At 38.3% G+C, this 20,269-nt stretch overlaps 1 long non-coding RNA gene across 2 annotated transcripts in view; it reads right to left on the bottom strand.

Moving 5' to 3' along the window:
• Positions 1–20,269, bottom strand: part of LOC133096360 (uncharacterized) — a 521,763-nt gene that overhangs the window by 485,510 nt on the left and 15,984 nt on the right. For both annotated transcript variants that reach the window (XR_009701769.1, XR_009701770.1), the window contains exon 4: positions 20,097–20,257. This is a non-coding gene — a long non-coding RNA (uncharacterized LOC133096360). The remainder of the gene's footprint in view (positions 1–20,096; positions 20,258–20,269) is intronic.

Raw genomic sequence — 20,269 nt, 5'->3', positions numbered from 1 at the left:
GTGGCAGGTCAGGATTTGGACCCACTCATCTAACTCCAGAGCCAGCACCACGACTCCCTACATGACTTACACTAATGCATAAACTTATCCTAAGGATGAGTTGGAGCTGAGCAGATAGACTTGGGAAGGTGGGTTAGCAAAGTCTTTCACAAAGTGTGGTATATACATCACTGGTGGTGTTCAAGATGAATTTTTGGTGATATGTAGATAGGCCTTTAAAAAATTTAATGGTAATGTATTTATTAAGATGTGTGAAGAATTAATATGATCAACTTATTAAACCCATTATTTCATGGATTTTTTTTTGTTGCTTAGAATGAGGCTAAATTTTAAACAGTGAACTGTTTAATATGTATGCAAAGAAAAAAATCATAGGAAACTAATAGTAGAGATGGGAAGTTAATGAAGGAAAAGGCACAAACAGAAGAAATGAAATTTGGGAACCATGGAATTAAAGCACTCCATGCTGAAGAAATCACTAGCACAAAGTCACAGGGACTTGAAAGCAAACAGTAAGTATAGAGAAGAGCAAATATGTCATTATGACTAGATTATAGGGTGGATAGAAATTAGACCTGAGTGGTTACCATGTTAAGAACCTTAGAATTAAAAAAAAAAAGAAACTGAGAGTCATCAATATGTTTGACATGGTCAGATTTACAGGTAAATAAAAAACACTAGAAAAAGCCCAGGACCAGATGGCTTCACAGGTGAATTCTATCAAACATTTAGAGAAGAGCTAACACCTATCCTTCTCAAACTCTTCCAAAATATTGCAGAGGGAGGAACACTCCCCAACTCATTCTACGAGGCCACCATCACCCTGATACCAAAACCAGACAAAGATGTCACAAAGAAAGAAAACTACAGGCCAATATCACTGATGAACATAGATGCAAAAATCCTCAACAAAATACTAGCAAACAGAATCCAACAGCACATTAAAAGGATCATACACCATGATCAAGTGGGGTTTATTCCAGGAATGCAAGGATTCTTCAATATACGCAAATCAATCAACGTGATACATCATATTAACAAATTGAAGGAGAAAAACCATATGATCATCTCAATAGATGCAGAGAAAGCTTTCGACAAAATTCAACACCCATTTATGATAAAAGTCCTGCAGAAAGTAGGCATAGAGGGAACTTTCCTCAACATAATAAAGGCCGTATATGACAAACCCACAGTCAACATTGTCCTCAATGGTGAAAAACTGAAACCATTTCCACTAAGATCAGGAACAAGACAAGGTTGCCCACTCTCACCACTATTATTCAACATAGTTTTGGAAGTGTTAGCCACAGCAATCAGAGAAGAAAAAGAAATAAAAGGAATCCAAATCAGAAAAGAAGAAGTAAAGCTGTCACTGTTTGCAGATGACATGATACTATACATAGAGAATCCTAAAGATGCTACCAGAAAACTACTAGAGCTAATCAATGAATTTGGTAAAGTAGCAGGATACAAAATTAATCCACAGAAATCTCTGGCATTCCTGTATACTAATGATGAAAAATCTGAAAGTGAAATTAAGAAAACACTCCCGTTTACCATTGCAACAAAAAGAATAAAATATCTAGGAATAAACCTACCTAAGGAGACAAAAGACCTGTATGCAGAAAATTATAGGACACTGATGAAAGAAATTAAAGATGATACAAATAGATGGAGAGATATACCATGTTCTTGGATTGGAAGAATCAACATCGTGAAAATGACTCTGCTACCCAAAGCAATCTACAGATTCAATGCAATCCCTATCAAACTACCACTGGCATTTTTCACAGAACTGGAACAAAAAATTTCACAATTTGTATGGAAACACAAAAGACCCCGAATAGCCAAAGCAATCTTGAGAACGAAAAATGGAGCTGGAGGAATCAGGCTCCCTGACTTCAGACTATATTACAAAGCTACAGTAATCAAGACAGTTTGGTACTGGCACAAAAACAGAAATATAGATCAATGGAACAGGATAGAAAGCCCAGAGATAAGCCCACGCACATATGGTCACCTTATCTTTGATAAAGGAGGCAAGCATATACAGTGGAGAAAAGACAGCCTCTTCAATAAGTGGTGCTGGGAAAATTGGACAGGTACAAGTAAAAGTATGAAATTAGAACACTCCCTGACACCATACACAAAAATAAACTCAAAATGGATTAAAGACCTAAGTGTAAGGCCAGACACTATCAAACTCTTAGAGGAAAACATAGGCAGAACACTCTATGACATAAATCACAGCACGATCCTTTTTGACCCAGCTCCTAGAGAAATGGAAATAAAAACACAAATAAACAAATGGGACCTAATGAAACTTAAAAGCTTTTGCACAGCAAAGGAAACCATAAACAAGACCAAAAGACAACCCTCAGAATGGGAGAAAATATTTGCAAATGAAGCAACTGACAAAGGATTAATCTCCAAGATTTACAAGCAGCTCATGCAGCTCAATAACAAAAAAACGAACAACCCAATCCAAAAATGGGCAGAACACCTAAATAGACATTTCTCCAAAGAAGATATACAGATTGCCAACAGACACATGAAAGAATGCTCAACATCATTAATCATTAGAGAAATGCACATCAAAACTACAATGAGGTATCATCTCACACCGGTCGGAATGGCCATCATCAAAAAATCTAGAAACAATAAATGCTGGAGAGGGTGTGGAGAAAAGGGAACACTCTTGCACTGTTGGTGGGAATGTAAATTGATACAGCCACTATGGAGAACAGTATGGAGGTTCCTTAAAAAACTAAAAATAGAACTACCATACGACCCAGCAATCCCACTACTGGGCATATACCCTGAGAAAACCATAATTCAGAAAGAGTCATGTACCAAAATATTCATTGCAGCTCTGTTTACAATAGCCAGGACATGGAAGCAACCTAGGTGTCCATCATCGGATGAATGGATAAAGAAGATGTGGCACATATATACAATGGAATATTACTCAGCCATAAAAAGAAATGAAATGGAGGTATTTGTAATGAGGTGGATGGAGTTAGAGTCTGTCATACAGAGTGAAGTAAGTCAGAAAGAGAAAAAGAAATACAGTATGCTAACACATATATATGGAATCTAAGAAAAAAAAAAAAAAAAAAGGTCATGAAGAACCTAGTGGCAAGATGGGAATAAAGACACAGACCTACTAGAGAATGGACTTGAGGATATGGGGAGGGGGAGGGGTGAGATGTGACAGGGTGAGAGAGTGTCATGGACATATATACACTACCAAATGTAAAATAGACAGCTAGTGGGAAGCAGCCGCATAGCACAGGGAGATCAGCTCGGTGCTTTGTGACCACCTAGAGGGGTGGGATAGGGAGGGTGGGAGGGAGGGAGATGCAAGAGGGAAGAGATATGGGAACATATGTATACATATATCTGATTCACTTTGTTATAAAGCAGAAGCTAACACACCATTGTAAAGCAATTATACTTCAATAAAGATGTTTTAAAAAAAAAAAAACACTAGAGAAAACTCCTGGAGACAGAGGCCATGATATCATACCCATATGATGGCTACTACCAAAAATCCAGAAAATAATAATTATTAGCAAGCATGTGGAGAAATTGTAACCCTTTGGCACTACTGGTAGGAATGTAAAATGGTGCAGCTACTATGGAAAACTGTGTGGTGATTCCTCAAAATTTTACAAATAAAATTACCATATAATCCAGTAATTCTACTTCGGAGTATATACCCAAAAGAAGAGAAAGTAGGTTCTCAATGAGATATTTGTAAAGTCATGTTCATAGCAGCATTACTTATGATAACCAAAAGGTGGAAGCAATTAAAGTATCTATCGACAGATGAATGGATAAACAAAATGTGATATATATATATATATATATATATAGGATAAACAAAATGTGATATATATATATTATTCAGCCTTAAAAAGAAAGGAACTTCTGAAACATGCTACAATATGGATGAACCTTGAGAACATTACACTAAGTGAAATACATCAGACACAAAGAACAAGTACTGTGTGATTCCACTTTTATCAAGTACATAGAGTAGTCAAATTCACAGAGACAGAAAGTAGAATGACGGTCACCAGGGCTGGGAAAGGAGGAAATGGAGAAGTTATTGTCTAGTGGGTACTGAGTTTCAGTCTTGCAAGATGAAAAGTGTTCTGTGGATGGATGGTAGTGATGGTAGCACAACAGTGTGAATATATTGGATGCCAATGAACTGTACACTTAAAAATGGTTAAGATGGTAAATCTTATGTGTATTTTAACAATGAAAAAAAAAGAAACCATTATAATAATCCGCACAAAAAAAACACTGAATCCTTAGCTAAAACTTTAACCGAGTAAAGGGCAAGGAGCAATAACTGATGGAGTTACTGATTCCTAGTCATGGAAAGGGCTGGATAACCAGCAGGGCACAACTAACTCAACCATTCACCAGGTTGGGTCACTTCAGATGTTTTCAGCACATGATTTATTCATGGAACTTCTGAATTTATTTAAATAAGAAATTATTGAATACTAACTGTGTACTAGGCTGTATACGTCCTAGGGATAAAGTAGTGAACAAAAAAGACACTGTTCGTCTCATTTTCCAGAATGGATAGGGAAAGGTGATGGGTCTTTCTACAACTCATAGGTTTGAGCCCTTTGATCATTCTTACCTTGTGAGTCCAGATAGCACCTTCCATCCACAGCCTGTTTTCTTAGTCAATGTTTGCCAGACTTGGGGCATGCCAACTTCTTATTTTGATAAGGAAAGTTCTTTTCAATTACCGTCATTTCAGAAAAGAAAGAAAATTCTAAGATACAAACAATAGCCTAATGCTAGATATAATCTTAAAATAAAGATCAATCAATAAATGCTGGAGATGGTGTGGAAGAAAGGGAACCCTCCTACACTGTTGGTGGGAATGTAAATTGATACAGCCACTATGGAGAACAGTATGGAGGTTCCTTAAAAAACTAATAATGGAACTATCATATGACACAGCAATCCCACTCCTAGGCATATACCTGGAGAAAACCATAATTCGAAAAGATACACGCACCCCAATGTTCACTGCAGCACTATTTACAATAACCAGGACATGGAAGCAACCTAAATGTTCATCAACAGAGGAATGGATAAAGAAGAGGTGGTACATATATACAATGGAATATTACTCAGCCATAAAAAAGAACAAAATAATGCCATTTGCAACAACATGGATGGACCTGGAGATTGTCATACTGAGTGAAGTAAGTCAGACACAGAAAGACAAATATATGATACTGCTTACATGTGGAATCTAAAAAAAGGGTACAAATGAACTTACAAAACAGAAGCAGAGTCACAGATGTAGAAAACAAACGTATGGTTACCAGGGGGTAAGGGGGGTGGGGGAGAGAGATAAATTGGGAGATTGGGATTGACATATACACACTACTATATATAAAATAGATAACTAATAAAGACCTACTGTATAGCACAGGGAACTCTACTCAATATTCTGTAATGTCCTATATGGGAAAAGAATCTTTAAAAAGTGGTTATATGTATATGTATAACTGATTCACTTTGCTGTACACCTGAAACTAACACAACATTGTAAATCAACTATACACCAATAAAAATTTAAAAAGAAAGATCAATCCAATAAATACATTTAGTTTTAACTCACTACCTGGACCTTATTTTTTCTCTTTTTTGCCATGAAACAATAAAAGTATCTTCAAGGGTATTTACTGTCCTGTGGACATTCCTCTGGATCAGCATTTAGAAACCACTGGACTAGGGTTCAGCCGATTCCTCAAAAGCTTGGTCCAGGTTACCTCTACCTTCTTCCGAGTAACTAATGGCTTCAGGGGATCCTACTTTGGCTGTCTTTGAACATTAATACCTATAAATAATAGATACAAATAATAATACCTATAAAATACCTAAAGGCTTCTGCCAAGCCTCTAACAGTCCTTCCAGCCATTAAATGATTAATTCAATTCAAACTCATTGACAAACTCTGATTGAATAACCTCCATGTATCAGATAACAGGCGAAGTACTAGAGATGAAAAGTTCTTCACTATAGGATGGACATCTCATCTATTACCCAAACAGGGACACTTCAGAGAGTGAAAGGGGGCTCTTTTAATACTTATGCCAGGAAAACTGACCCAAGAAATTTAAGACATATACTCACCCTGCTTAAGGAGATCACAAATTGGTAAGTAGCATGATCAAACTGTTATGAAAACTCAAATGAAAAAGCAATTAATTTGGGGGATGGGGAGGCTAAAGGATGGTGATCAGGGGACACTTCCAAAGAAAGTAAGGTTTTAATTAAATCTCAAAGAACTACTAGGATTTCACCCCAGGAAGAAAATGAGAAATACACTTCAATCAAAGGAACAGCAGAAAGCTCATTAAAATACTGGTTGCAGGGACTTCCCTGGTGGCGCAGTGGTTAAGAGTCCACCTGCCAATGCAGCGGACACGGGTTCAATCCCTGGTCCGGGGGGATCCCACATGCCGCAGAGCAACCAGGCCCGTGCTCCACAACTACTGAGCCTGCACTCTAGAGCCTTCGAGCCACAACTACTGAGCCCGCGTGCCACGGCTGCTGAAGCCCGCGCGCCTAGAGCCTGTGCTCTGCAACAGGAGAGGCCACCGCAGGGAGAGGCCACCGCAGTGAGAGGCCCTCACACCGCAGCGAAGAGTGGCCCCCGCTCGCCGCAGCTAGAGAAGGCCCGCGCGCAGCAACAAAAGACCCAACACAGCCAAAAATAAATAAATAAATAAACAAAATACTGGTTGCAATTCTAATATTACCAATTACAGTGGAAAATATTAAGGGTTTCTAAAATAAGCATTTGTCATAATTCTTTACCTTTGTGGAGCTTATAATTTTTTTTAAATGATAAAATAATTTTTTAAACACAAAATAATGGACAAGGCTTTCCCCTGACTATACAATACATATATAAGATTCAGATATTTTAAAAAACTGCCAGGAAAAAAAAAAAAAAAAGGAAAGAGAGAGAGAGAGAGAAAGAGAAAAAAAAAAAGGAGGGAGGGAATAAAGGGAAGGAGGGAGGGAGAAAGAAAGGAAATTTAACAGTATAATTCAATGGGGTTCTTAATTTCCAACATGACAGTTTTCTGGATTCAAGATAGATTTCAAGGATGGATGTATAGAACTATATATGTTAGATTATGTTACAGATTCAAGGACCATATTTTCAATTCTACATATTAACCAGGGCTGTGTTCCAAAGTGTGTTTCATTAGCTACCCACCTCAAAACTACTTGAGTGCTTACTAAAGTGCAGATTTCCAAGCCCAGTTTCAAAGTCCTGGAAACCTGCATTTTTAACAAGTTTAAGGAAAATTTTGCCTCCAGACTCCTGCCATTTAGAAACATATGAGGTTTGAAATAAGTCCCCCAATTCACTTTGAGCTACCTCAACAACTTGAAGTAAAATGGCAGGATCATCTCAAAAGGAACTAAGGAAATGCTGTATCAGAGGAAACAACCAGAGATATGTTGGAAAATTAGTATATGGCATCATCTAGGTTAATAACTTGGCCACAAATGGCTCACTTGCTAAAACTATTTTGAGATCATAAAATTTTAGTTAGAAGGGTCTATAGCATCATTTAGTGCAACCTTAGCTTGACCTCCACATTAAACCTGAGATTAAGGATTACGGAGTCATTACCTGTTATTTTACTTATTTTAAAATAGGAGAATTTTGCTTGCTTTTTCAAGAGTCATACAAAATATAGACATATATAAAATGTATTCATTTTGCCAGAATAGTCAGTCTCCTGCCAGTTGAGAGAGTGTAAGTATAGCGGGCCTGACTTATTTTGCTGTAATTTAATCCAATTATCTAAAGCTCCAAATGCGGGGGGAAAAAACTCACGTGAATAACTGGCTCTGTCTCACAGTTATTAAGTAGGTTAGGATGTGTCAATCATCCCATGCCCTGAGAAGGCAGTGAAGACACAATTTCAAATGTCATGCTTTTGCTTGCGGTGAGCCACACAAAGGTTAGTGAATTTTAAACATATTTGTATGCTTAATAAGTACAGATTCTTCTGCACACATGCCATAGAAGCCCAAGTACATTTTGCTTATTTCTGTGTTATGTTTACAGAATCATCTAACATGACTCAAATCACAGAACACCATAAAAAATGAGATTTTTTTTTGTATGAAAGGTGGCCCATAGAAATAAACATTTGACCAAAAGCTAAACAGATTTAACCAAGACTGTCCACCAAAAATACACAAAATTCAATCCTCAGTAAGAGAGGGAAAGTAATTTCTTTTTTTAGAGCACATAGCTAATAAAATTCGTTTTCATTGGGAAAATAAGGTTTTTAATCACACACTGTTATAATCACTCCAACACTTGCATCTCTCTCCTTGCTCTCAGTGCAAATTCACCTTTCACTGAGCAATTAGAAACCATCCTAAAAGAATGCCCACAAGCTCTGACCACAGCACAAGCACATCTGTGCTTACCAATCCTGGCTTCTCTCTAATATGGATGTGTATCCATTCCTCTCACAGGGCCGAGCCCTCCACTCTTATCATCCTCTTATCTTCTCAATAGCAATCACTCCAATGACTATTTCCCTTACATTCTCAATGGTTTTTCCTCTCTACTAGATTATAAAAATCTATAATATTGCACATCAAAGAAAAGGAAGGAAAGAAGAAGGAAGGGAATGAGGGAAGGAAGGAAGAGAGGGGAAGCGAGAGAAGGGAACAAGAGAGAAGTAAAGAAAAACCATCGCATACCCCTCTCATACTTCTCTTGTTACTGAGAGGTCAGGCTTACCTTATCAGGACTAAATCTCCTTTAGGCTGGGCTCCCAGAAAAGAATTCGGTGTCCTCCTATGGAAACTGGGGAGCTAGTACTTATTATATTCAATCCTGGTCAACCAGAAACTTGAACCTCAGCCCTGTGAGCAGTTGAGGCAGGGGTTGAAGGAACTGGGCTGAAATGAAAATATCACGGCAGCCCTACTCACATCAAGAGAGGAGCTGGTACAGCTTTAAAGCCCTACAGCCTGGGGCTTCCCTGGTGGCGCAGTGGTTGAGAATCTGCCTGCTAATGCAGGGGACACGGGGGGTTCGAGCCCTGGTCTGGGAAGATCCCACATGCCGTGGAGCAACTAGGCCCATGAGCCACAACTAGTGAGCCTGAGTGTCTGGAGCCTGTGCTCCGCAACAAGAGGCCGCGATAGTGAGAGGCCCGCGCACCGCGATGAAGAATGGCCCCCGCTTGCCACAACTAGAGAAAGCCCTCGCAGAGAAACGAAGACCCAACACAGCCAAAAATAAATAAATTAATTAATTAATTAAATCCATGTTAAAAAAAAAAAAAAGCCCTACAGCCTAATGTCAAAGTTCCTCTCCTGGAGTCTGACACTCAGCCCTGCTAGATATCTGTGTACTGCCCTAAATGCAATGGGCAGTGCAGGTTCATGTCCTCATACTGGTCCTGCCCCTAGGAGTTCTCCCCCAACAAACACTGCTCCAGCAAGCCTGGCACATATGCTGTCTGGCCATCCGTTCAACATGGCTGGGACAACAGTACCATTCTCCTGTTCATAGCAAATTCCTCAATAGTTACCCATATTGTTGCTTCTGTTTTTTATCTTCTTATTCTCTTTTGAACCCTCTCCAGAAAGCCTTTTCTATTCTTCTGAACAACTCACAAGATGGTCAACAATGACACCCAGTTGCCAACTTCTGTCCTTATTTAATAGACCTATCAATGGCTTTTGACTCCACTCGCCCCTCCCTCCTCCCTGAAGCAGTTAATTCACTTGGCCCCTGAAAGACCACTCTTTAGGTTCCCTGTACCTCACTATCTCACTCCTCCTCAGCCTTCACCGCAGATTCCTCCAACCTCTAACTCTGGAAACACCCCAGGCCTCAGCTCTCAGAACTTCTCTATCTAAATTACTCCCTAAATGATCTCTTCCAGTTTCCTGTCTTTAATGGTATTAAATATCAATTTCATGTTGACAACTCCCAAATCTACATGTCCAGCTATGACCTTTTTCTTGGAACTAAATACTAATCTCTAATGTCCAAACTGGATTTATCCCAAAACAAACTGCCGAGTTCCCTACCAAACTCTCTTTTCTGCAGCCTTACCCTTCTGAGTTGCTCAGGCCAAAAACCTTGAAAACATCTTTACTTGCTTTATTTCATACCCAACATCCAATACATCAGGATATTCTGTCACCCCTGTCTCTAAAACATGGCAAAAATCGAATCACTTTCCACATCCTCTATTGCTATCACCCTGATCCAAACCATCATCGCCCATTGCCTGGATACGAACTAGCTTATTACTACAGTGTTTCTCCATTTCGGCACCTTGACAGTTATTCTTATAGCATCCAGACTAATCCCTTCACAAGAAAATAAGATCAGGTCACTTTTGTTTTTATGACTTTTTATTGACTTCCATCCCACTCAGAGTAAAACCCAAAGGCATATAATGGCCCCCAAGGCCCTGTAAGACCTACATCTTCCCACTTCCTTGCTCGTATCTGCTAATCTCCTGGCCATATAGGCCTCCTTGCTGTCTCTGGAGCACACTCCTGCCACAGAACACTTGCCCTTGCTCTTCCTTCTGCCTGAAACATTCCTTCAACAAATGCGGATATGGCTCATTCACCCCTTCTTTAGGTCTCCAGGGCGGCTTCCCCAACTGCAATATGTAAAATGGCTACTTCCATCCACACTCCCCATCCTGCTCTGCTTTTTTCTCCATAGTAGTTATTACTACTTGACATACTACATCATTTTTAATTGTTATCTATTCCTCTTCTAGAAAACAAACTCCATTAAGGCAAGGACTTTGCTTTGCTCTCCAGTGTGACCTCAGGACCTAGGACAACAACAACCTTAGTGTAGGTGATCATTGTATATTTGTTGAATGAATAACTATATAAATATTAAAATGGTTAACAAATTAAGCCATGTTTCTTTATATTTCAATTGCAGTGTGACTAAAAATGCAATTATTTAATATTCCAAAGAAAGGCTTCATTTTGTCATGTAAGAGATTACTCTGAGATGGCTGATTAAACATTTCATTTCTGAAACTAAATCTCTATCCTTGGGTCACTATTTTCAAAAAACCTTTCAGCTCTTTTGAAAGAACCTCACATAGATTACTATTTACTCTTTTTATTTTTTCATGACATTCTCAAAGATCAAGTAAAAAACACATGTCAAAGCAATTTCTCCCTGCTCTTTCTGATTAAAATCAATATTCTCCCTGCTCTTAACAGCAGTAAAAATCAACATAACAGTTTCTGTTAACTCAATAGAATGTCAAGTGATATCTTAGTGTATTGTTACCAGCAGAGATATCAGCAGAGGACTACCAACAGCCTATAATCATTGCTGTTTTATTATCTACAAAATGTCATATGTGCATATGGCATTTTACAAAACAACACAGTGAAAACAAAGCTCATGTCTCAAGCAGCTTAGAGCTTATTTAGACAAAGAACTAAAGAAAAGGGAGGCAAAACTCAAAAGGAGGGCCTGCTGTTGTTGAGAAAAGAATACAATTGTTCCAAGTGGTTAGGGCAGGGTGGTGATTTTCATTCCTAGTCTGTGAATGTGTAGCTTGATTCTGCTCTTTGGATCACAAACAACAGCTATAACCTTAACTGGTTTTCTCAAAACACTCTTCCTGTCGGTCATGGAGAAGAGAGCTCAGGACATACCCATCAGAAAATACAGTTAGAAATGTCCAACAACAATATAAAGCCACATCCCACCAATAGCTGCTAGCAATTTCTTGTAATATTTTATTATTTAAAGAAAACTGACCTTTCCCAAGAAATCTTATAAAAACTGTATTGAGCTTAGCCTAATAGTGAATTTCTAAGTTTACATAATTTATAACATCTAATTAAAGATATTTACAATAGGGTTACTAGTAACAGTTAATAGTAACATTTTAGTTACTAAGAAATGATTGTACAAATATGTAAAAATGTGCACTAAAAGGACTAAATATGATAACAAAAAAAATTTGGAAACAACCTAAATGTCCAAATGAAATTGTTCAAAAGGATTGGATAAATTAAATCTAGCCCACACTACACTCTAGAATACCATTCAGTCATCAAAAATGGAGCTTTGTATCTATATTTATTGTTATAGAAAAGTTTTTTTTTTAATTACAAGGCAGCATGTATCTAATGGTCCTATTTTGACATATATATACACATACTCACATTTACCCACATATAGAGACTCACTCACACACTTCATATGTATGAATCCGCATACAGAGAATGTGAAAGACAGTGAGAATGTGTGTGATAGAGAAAAGATGAGGGGCCAGAAGCTAAAATAAAAGACAGGTAGGGAACCCCTTACAGACAGAGTGGAGAAAAGCATGCCCACCAAAGACACCCACAGAATGGTCTGAGATATACAGATTGAGTTACACCCAAAGAGATTCATACAGACAGGAAAAAGTATGAAAGGATATATACTAAAAGGTTAAATAGTGGTTCAGTCTGAGTGGAGAGGTTATAAGTAATTTTCACTCTACCTTTCTATATTACTTGATTTTTTTTTACTATGAAAATTTATAACTTTAATAATCAGAAATAATAATCAAAAATAATAAAATATAAAGCTACTTATAAAAAAGAACACTGGAACTCATGAATGAAATAGACACACTTCAAACACAGAAATAAACAAAATCCTCAAATTTTTAAGTGCTAAAATTTAATGAAAATATCAATTACTCTTTAAAATCCTAGAAGTTTTGGTCTCTACTAATTTAATAATGTATCTTAGTGAAGTTATAAGAAAAAGCATGGAGCCTGTCCTCCAAGTGCTTTTTAATTTATTCTGTAAGACCCAGTGTATGCCAACAAAGAAGTTACTTCTCATTCAGAATATTATTTCCATATGAAAATAGCACATACATATTTGTATTTCATCTTTTCTTTAAATCTCAGAACTTCAAAGCCTTGAGGCAATTTCAACATATCTAAGTAGGAACAAAGATAATCACCATCATGTCATCCAAATCAGATAGAGAAGGAAGTTTTTCAGGGAGAAACAGAATTCTTGATCAGAATTATATAGTTCTTAAAAGTAGCTTTAGACAGATCCAAATATAAGGAAAAGTTTGCAAAGGTGGCACACAATTTTTGCTTTAGAAAAGACCGGAAAACGTCTACAACTTTAGCAAATCATAAAATAAGTCACTCTATATGCCCAAGAGAAATGAAAAAATACACCATTTTTAATTCACCAAATTATGATTTTTAATTCTTTTACCAAACTACAAGGAATTCTTTAGTCTGAAAGGCAAAACTAAAGATAATCATTTTTTAGTATAAAAAACACTGATATATGAGGCTTTATTTGTGAGTTTAAAAATCAGTAACTTTTAATTCACTAGAGAAACTAGAAATCAATAATACAGCAAAGCCTAATGATTTTCCACTTAAATTTCTTATTCATATAAATATAGCCATGTACATTAAAATAAGTATGTCAGATTTCTCAATATCAGACAAACATAATGCTTAGAGGATTATAGATTAGATGTTTCTTTTTTTTTTTTTAATTTTTTATTTATTTATGGCTGTGTTGGGTCCTCGTTTCTGTGTGAGGGCTTTCTCTAGTTGTGGCAAGCGGGGGCCACTCTTCATCGCGGTGCACGGGCCTCTCACTATCATGGCCTCTCTTGTTGCGGAGCACAAGCTCCAGACGTGCAGGCTCAGTAATTGTGGCTCACGGGCCCAGTTGCTCCGCGGCATGTGGGATCTTCCCAGACCAGGGCTCGAACCCGTGTCCCCTGCATTGGCAGGCAGACTCTCAACCACTGCGCCACCAGGGAAGCCCAGATGTTTCATTTTTAACAAAACTTGGGCTAAACTTCATTTAAAGTCTTGTTATTCTGTTTATTTATTTATTTATTTTTTTGGCTGCACCACATGGCATGCTGGATCTTAGTTTCCCAACCAGGAATTGAACCTGTGCCCCCTGCAGTGGAAGCACAGAGTCCTAACCACTGGACCACCAGGGAATTCCCTTGTTATTCTAAATATATTTTCAAATACATGAGTAGAATAATTCTGAGCCACTGGAAGTTTATTAGTAAATGTTATTTACAGAAAACACAATAATTCTCTTAAAATTCACAGTATCACTACTTGCTCAAAATAATTTAGTGGTATTTCATTGCCTTCAAATTAAAATTCTGAAATTAAACAACTTCTATGATTTTCCAACCAACTGTTCACTATTTGTTAATTTCATTCATGAGATTTATTCATTCATTGTGATCTTTTAAATTTTTTACCATTCACATACATGTTTATTGTCATCTAGGTTGAACTATAATATCAATAATCAAGTAGGTGTATAATACTAAAGTATATATCAGAAATGAGAGCTGTAAAAAAAGACAAAAGAGATCCCCTGGGCTCAGTATCAGGGAGCCTGATCTAGTAAATTGACTGTAGGGCCCAGGCATCCAAAATTTCAAAAGTACCTCAGAAGATCCTGATGCAGCAAGTTTATTAAAAGACTTTGGAAACTTCTAGATCATTGCCCTGGCTATACCACCTCATAGTTTTATATTATACTTTGCAGTTTTCAGGGTGCTTCATATAAATTAACCTAATTGATTCATGCCCCACTCCATTCAATGATCTTTCCACTGCCACTTCTCAGCACATTCTGGTCCTCTTTTGAGCTCTACTTATTTTATACACAAAATACTTTGGCACAATTCCATATAGGGTCTTGAAAAACGTGTAAATATCTTGGTGTACAAAGATGTTGTCTCTCTAACTCCACAGGTAGAGATATTATCTAGCACCCTTCTGGTTATCTTTCCTCTCCTGCATGCTCATCACCTGTGTCCATACCCCAGAACCGCCCCCCACCCTTCCCTTCACCATTTCTCTATCTCTCATTACCGCACAGCTAACCTCCCTCTCAATTCTTTCCAATACTGGAGCTCCCAATTCCATCACACTCTTCTGCATCCTCTGGCTTTACTGGATGTTCTTCCCATTCTTGTGCTTAAATAAAAACAGAGGTCTTCTCTTAGGGTAGGGCTTTTCTTCCAACTCTTCTGAATGGAAGATGCCCACATGCTGATGACCCACATACACCAGGAAAAGGAGATGGCATACACATTTTTTTATCCCACTGGCACTTCCATATTAATTCACTCCACTCAAGTGTGAAAAGAAAACATTCCTCCTTTGATTTTCATACCATCAAACAACTCTAACTTCTCCCCTTTCTAGTGGTGCCACTTCAATTCACTGCACATACATTGCAGATGTTACCATCTAGATCATTTAAATTATATCCAGCTTTTATCCAGAGGGACACTAATATAAATGGAGAGCCTCTTAATCTCTTAACCTGGGCAAATGCTGTTGCCTTTACCTTCACTCTTCTTCAATATTCCTCTTTTAAGATCATATAATGAGCCTTATCAACCTGTCAGAAGTCTTCTATCTCTGAAGAAAGGAATTCAACAGCCAGCTTCCTGGTCACATGATCCTAGTTAGCAATGGTCCCTGGGTCTTGACTCCACCCCAGACTTTCTCTCCTGATACATTTTCTCTTTGGGAAATCTCAGTCATGCCAATAGATTCAACTTCCTCTTGTATTCTGACAACCACTAAATCTATCTTTCTAACCCAGATTGCTCCACCAAACTACAAGTCTACATGGTTATCTCTACTGCAAAAAAATTTTTAAGTTGCCTCATAAACACTTTAAACTCATAATCAAAGCCCAAATTTTCTCATCCACCTTCTCAAACCTAGTCCTTTTTTCTAAGTTCCAGTTAACCAGAGTAACGATAACAATCATCTACCAGGTAACCAAACACCTGTGAGAATCATCCTAGATTCACCTCTCTTCACGTTGCCACACAATTATCAAGTTCTGTATATTTTACCAACCAAATATTTCTTTTATCCTCTCTTGATCTATGGCCTCAACTCTCACCTTCACAATTATATTAACTTCCAAACTCAATGATTCTAAAACTTTTTTATATAAGGACCACTTGATGTGCATGTTTAAAAAATGCAGATTTTTATGCCCCTTACTCAGAAATACTGTTTGGTTGCCTGGAATCTTTTTTTTTTAAATAAATTTATTTATTTTATTTATTTATTATTTTTGGCTGTGTTGGGTCTTTGTTGCTGCACGGGGGCTACTCTTAGTTGTGGTGTGCGGGCTTCTCATTGCGGTGGCTTCTCTTGTTGCGAAGCACGGGCTCTAGGTGCATGTGCTCAGTAGTTGTGGTACGCAGGCTCAGTAGCTGTGGCATGTGGGCTCAGTAGTTGTGATGAACGGGCTTAGCTGCTCTGTGGCATGTGGGATCTTCCCGGACCAGGGCTCGAACCCATGTCCCCTGCATTGGCGGGCGGATTCTTAACCACTGCGCCACCAGGGAAGCCCTGGAATCTTCATTATTAACAAATTACTTCATCCTTTGCAGATGCTTCAAATTCTGGTGACCCATTTAATCACACTTTGGGAAGCACTGAACTATTTGGTCTCCCTGTTTCTTATTATCCCTCTTCATTCCATCTCTCTCCTACTCACACCCTCACACTCTCCCTTAAGCCTGATCATCATGAAGAGCAGAGAATTTTATTTTCTTCTAAGATGTTCTCCCATGTACACGGTATAGTGATACACCATCTTGTAGGCAATATTCCCCATAAACACACATTCCCACAGGAATATACAACACTGTCCACAAGGTTCAAGGACAAATGTGAAAACTGTCTCAGACGTCCGCTTCAGTGTCTCTCTCTGAGCCTCTCTCTTTGTCTAGAAGTGAAGCAAGTCTGTACATGCACCATGAAGCACGCAGCAAGAGGTCCACACTGCAGGGACAGTATGCAGGTAGAAATGTGAAAAGGACTATTCCAGAAAGAGATTGTTTTATTTGTTTTCTTTCTTTCTTTTTCTTTCTGGCTGCGTCAGGTCTTAGTTGCGGCACGCGGGATCTTTCGTTTGCGGTATGGGCTCTTCATTGTGGTGCGCAGGCTTCTCTCTAGTTGTGGCGTGCAGGTTTTCTCTCTCTAGTTGTGGCACGCAGGCTCCAAGGTGGGTGGGCTCTGTAGTTGTGGCGCGTGGGCTCTGTAGTTTGCGGCATGCAGGCTCTCTCCTTGAGGAGTGCGAGCTCAGTAGTTGTGGCACGTGGGCTTAGTTGCCTAACAGCATGTGGGATCTTAGTTCCCCAACCAGGGATTGAACCCACGTCCCCTGCATTGGAAGGCGGATTCTTTACCACTGGACCACCAGGGAAGTCCCTAGAAAGAGACTTAAACCTTGACCAAGAAATGTGGGTTTTAAGAAATAAAAAGCCAGGAATTGAAGTCCCAGATACTGAAATAAGTTTGTTGTTTCGCTCCACCTCTCTTTCTATAATATCTTGGTTTGGAAAGCAAACTTGGTCTGTAGATAAGCTTTGGTTCAATCATAAAGGAGCCCTCAGAGAATCTCTCTGCCCAACCCACTCACCCTATTATAGAGAATATCTATTGTTTTCCCTCTCAGAATCAATTTTCACCTCATCCTAAGAACAGCCCCTAGATATCCTTTTAGGCAGCAACCTCTCACAGCTTAGAAATATCTGAGAAAATAAAACCAGTGCTCAGCTGGTGACTAAAAAGAAGGCATGTATGAACTGCTTTAAGGCATGATGTGAGTTTAAGTGTCAGTATCCCACTGGAGAAAGATGTTGTTACACACTATCTTCCCCTCGCATTAACTGGTTACTAATCTTGCTTTTATCCCCCAGAGTTTTATTGACTGTTATTAATAGGATAGCCCTCTAAAAATAATTCTGAGTAGCTAAAATGATTTGCCCTCCAAGAAGAAACAAGGAACAGCTTTCTTCTCTCTTTAATATGAGTGTTGTTCAGGTTAAGATGGAGACATATCCACCTACAAGGGACACATCCCTTAGCTGCTCCTCAGGCTGTTGCTCTGAAGATAATTTCACACGCCATATTTTGGACACCATGACTTTGACCCCAGAATGACTGCTATCATATTTTGACAAGATTTCTTGTTAAAGTATTCACTCTTCAACCCCAGATAATGGCTTTTTTAAGGTACATCTCCTTGTCTGTAATAATGGTTAAAAAGAGAAAAAAAGAAAGAACATTTTCTTCTTAGCTATTCTACTCTCATTTTCCACATTTATAAGGTAAGAGAACAGACAAGGTAATTTATAAAGTTTCTTTGGCTCTAATAACCCCAAATTTGAAAACACACTAAGCATTTCAGTTGGCAGCACAGCCAGGTAGAATGACCTCTCATCCTGCTACCATTCAGAGACAGCAAAGCTGTCATTCAATGTGTAGATGAATTGGCACAAGACAAGCTGACATTGTCTCACCAGGACTTGCAGATAGAACACCAAAATCTGAGATCACAGTGCATTAAAGAAATGAGTATCTGTGGAGCAAAAGTGCCAGGATTCACAGGCACTTTGAATGGAGCTGAGAGGTTAAGTCTCAGATGGGAGGGGGCTGTCATCTTCTCTATAAATGTGAAGCAGTTCTTACAAATCCCATTTAGCAAAAAGACATAATCGTAATGACATTTCCTATGAATCCTATAAAAGACACAAAGCACAGCCAGCCCCTCAGTGTCTTCTATTATAATATGAGTGATTTAATGAAATTTGAAGTTGACAGTAATAGTCTCATAATATGACATACTTTAGATCAATAAAACAAAGGTGAAACAAAATAAAATCTAAAGCATATGCCTGGTATTTTAAAGTTACATACTTGCAGCCTATCACAGGAGTCAATTATTCTGACAATTGTATTCATGTATAATAGTGCATGTAAAATATGCACAAAATTAAAGGTTTCGACTTGAACCATGTGATAGGGACTGAATATGAGCCAGTCACCCGAGACAATACAGCAAAGACAGACACTTCATGCCATTGATTACTTACATTTTCCAGGGGATACAAAATATGGACTGGATTTTCCATCAAAATATATATAGAATTCAACCACTTTTTCTCCATTTCTATTGTTAATACCCTAGATAAAGCCTCCACCTTCTCTCATCTGATTATTGTATAAAAGCCACCTTTTGGACACCGTGTCCACCCTGGTGCCCTGCATCTATTTATCACACAGCCAGACTCAAGTTTAATGGTAACAAAATTGAAAAGAAAATGAGGATTTTAGTTGACTGAGAAGCTCAGTAATATTGTACAAGCGCTAGAAAAGTTTCTGAGAACTTATTATTTTATTATTTTTGAGAACAGTTATTATTTATAAAATATAATGATCATAAAAAGGGAAGAAATAATTGCCCCCTTTACTATGCTGGTAAAAGTAGGGTAGCACACCCTGAGAGGGTCACTAACCAACAAGAATTGATCAAGATAAAAATGAACAGAATATTGAGAAGGAACAAAAAGCTGTGTCACGTGGGGCACACTCAACTCTCACGAGTTGAAGAAATTTGGGACATTCACGCACAAGAAAAAACTCCCACATGATGGAAAGAAATATGGAAAAAGGAGACACTAATGGCTGCCTTCAAAAATATGAAGGACTGCCATGTAGAAACAGAATTAAATTTGTCCTGTGTGACAAGAGAAAAATCTAAGATAAATTGGTGGATGTTCCAAGATGGTGGATTGACTCTGTATAGGCAAGACCTATTCAACAATCACAGTTTTCCAAAATTAATAGCGGCTCCAAGAAATGTTCACACAAAGTCTGACCATAATCCATCGCTTCACCTGAGTTACTTCTGCACCTTCCTCCTACCTGATCTCCCATCTCCAGTTCCTCTCCAACAGCCTAAGAAAACCATTCAAAATACAGAACTGCTCTGATATTCCCCTACCTAAAAGTCTTCAAAACAGTCCATTATCTTTAGGATAAAATCAAAACTCCTCCCTCACCACTATACATTTTCAGCCTCCTCTTTCACAGTCCTGCCTTTGTACTCTGGACTTCAGCCCAAATGAACATTTCCCAGATCCTTGAACAGGACATGCTTCACTCACCTTCAGACTTCAGCTCTCATTAGTGTCTTTACATACAGCACGATGACTTCTCCTCAATGTCTGGGTAAGTTCTTCTTGTCCTTCAGATCACAGCTTTGGTATCCAGCTCAAATATCCTTCTCAGATGAACCAAGCTAAAGTCACCCTCAAGCTCATATAAACTAACAAAAGGA

This window comes from Eubalaena glacialis, chromosome 8 (genome assembly GCF_028564815.1).
Source record: "Eubalaena glacialis isolate mEubGla1 chromosome 8, mEubGla1.1.hap2.+ XY, whole genome shotgun sequence".
Taxonomy (NCBI): domain Eukaryota; kingdom Metazoa; phylum Chordata; class Mammalia; order Artiodactyla; family Balaenidae; genus Eubalaena; species Eubalaena glacialis.
This window is presented reverse-complemented; position numbering and strand designations above follow the sequence as displayed.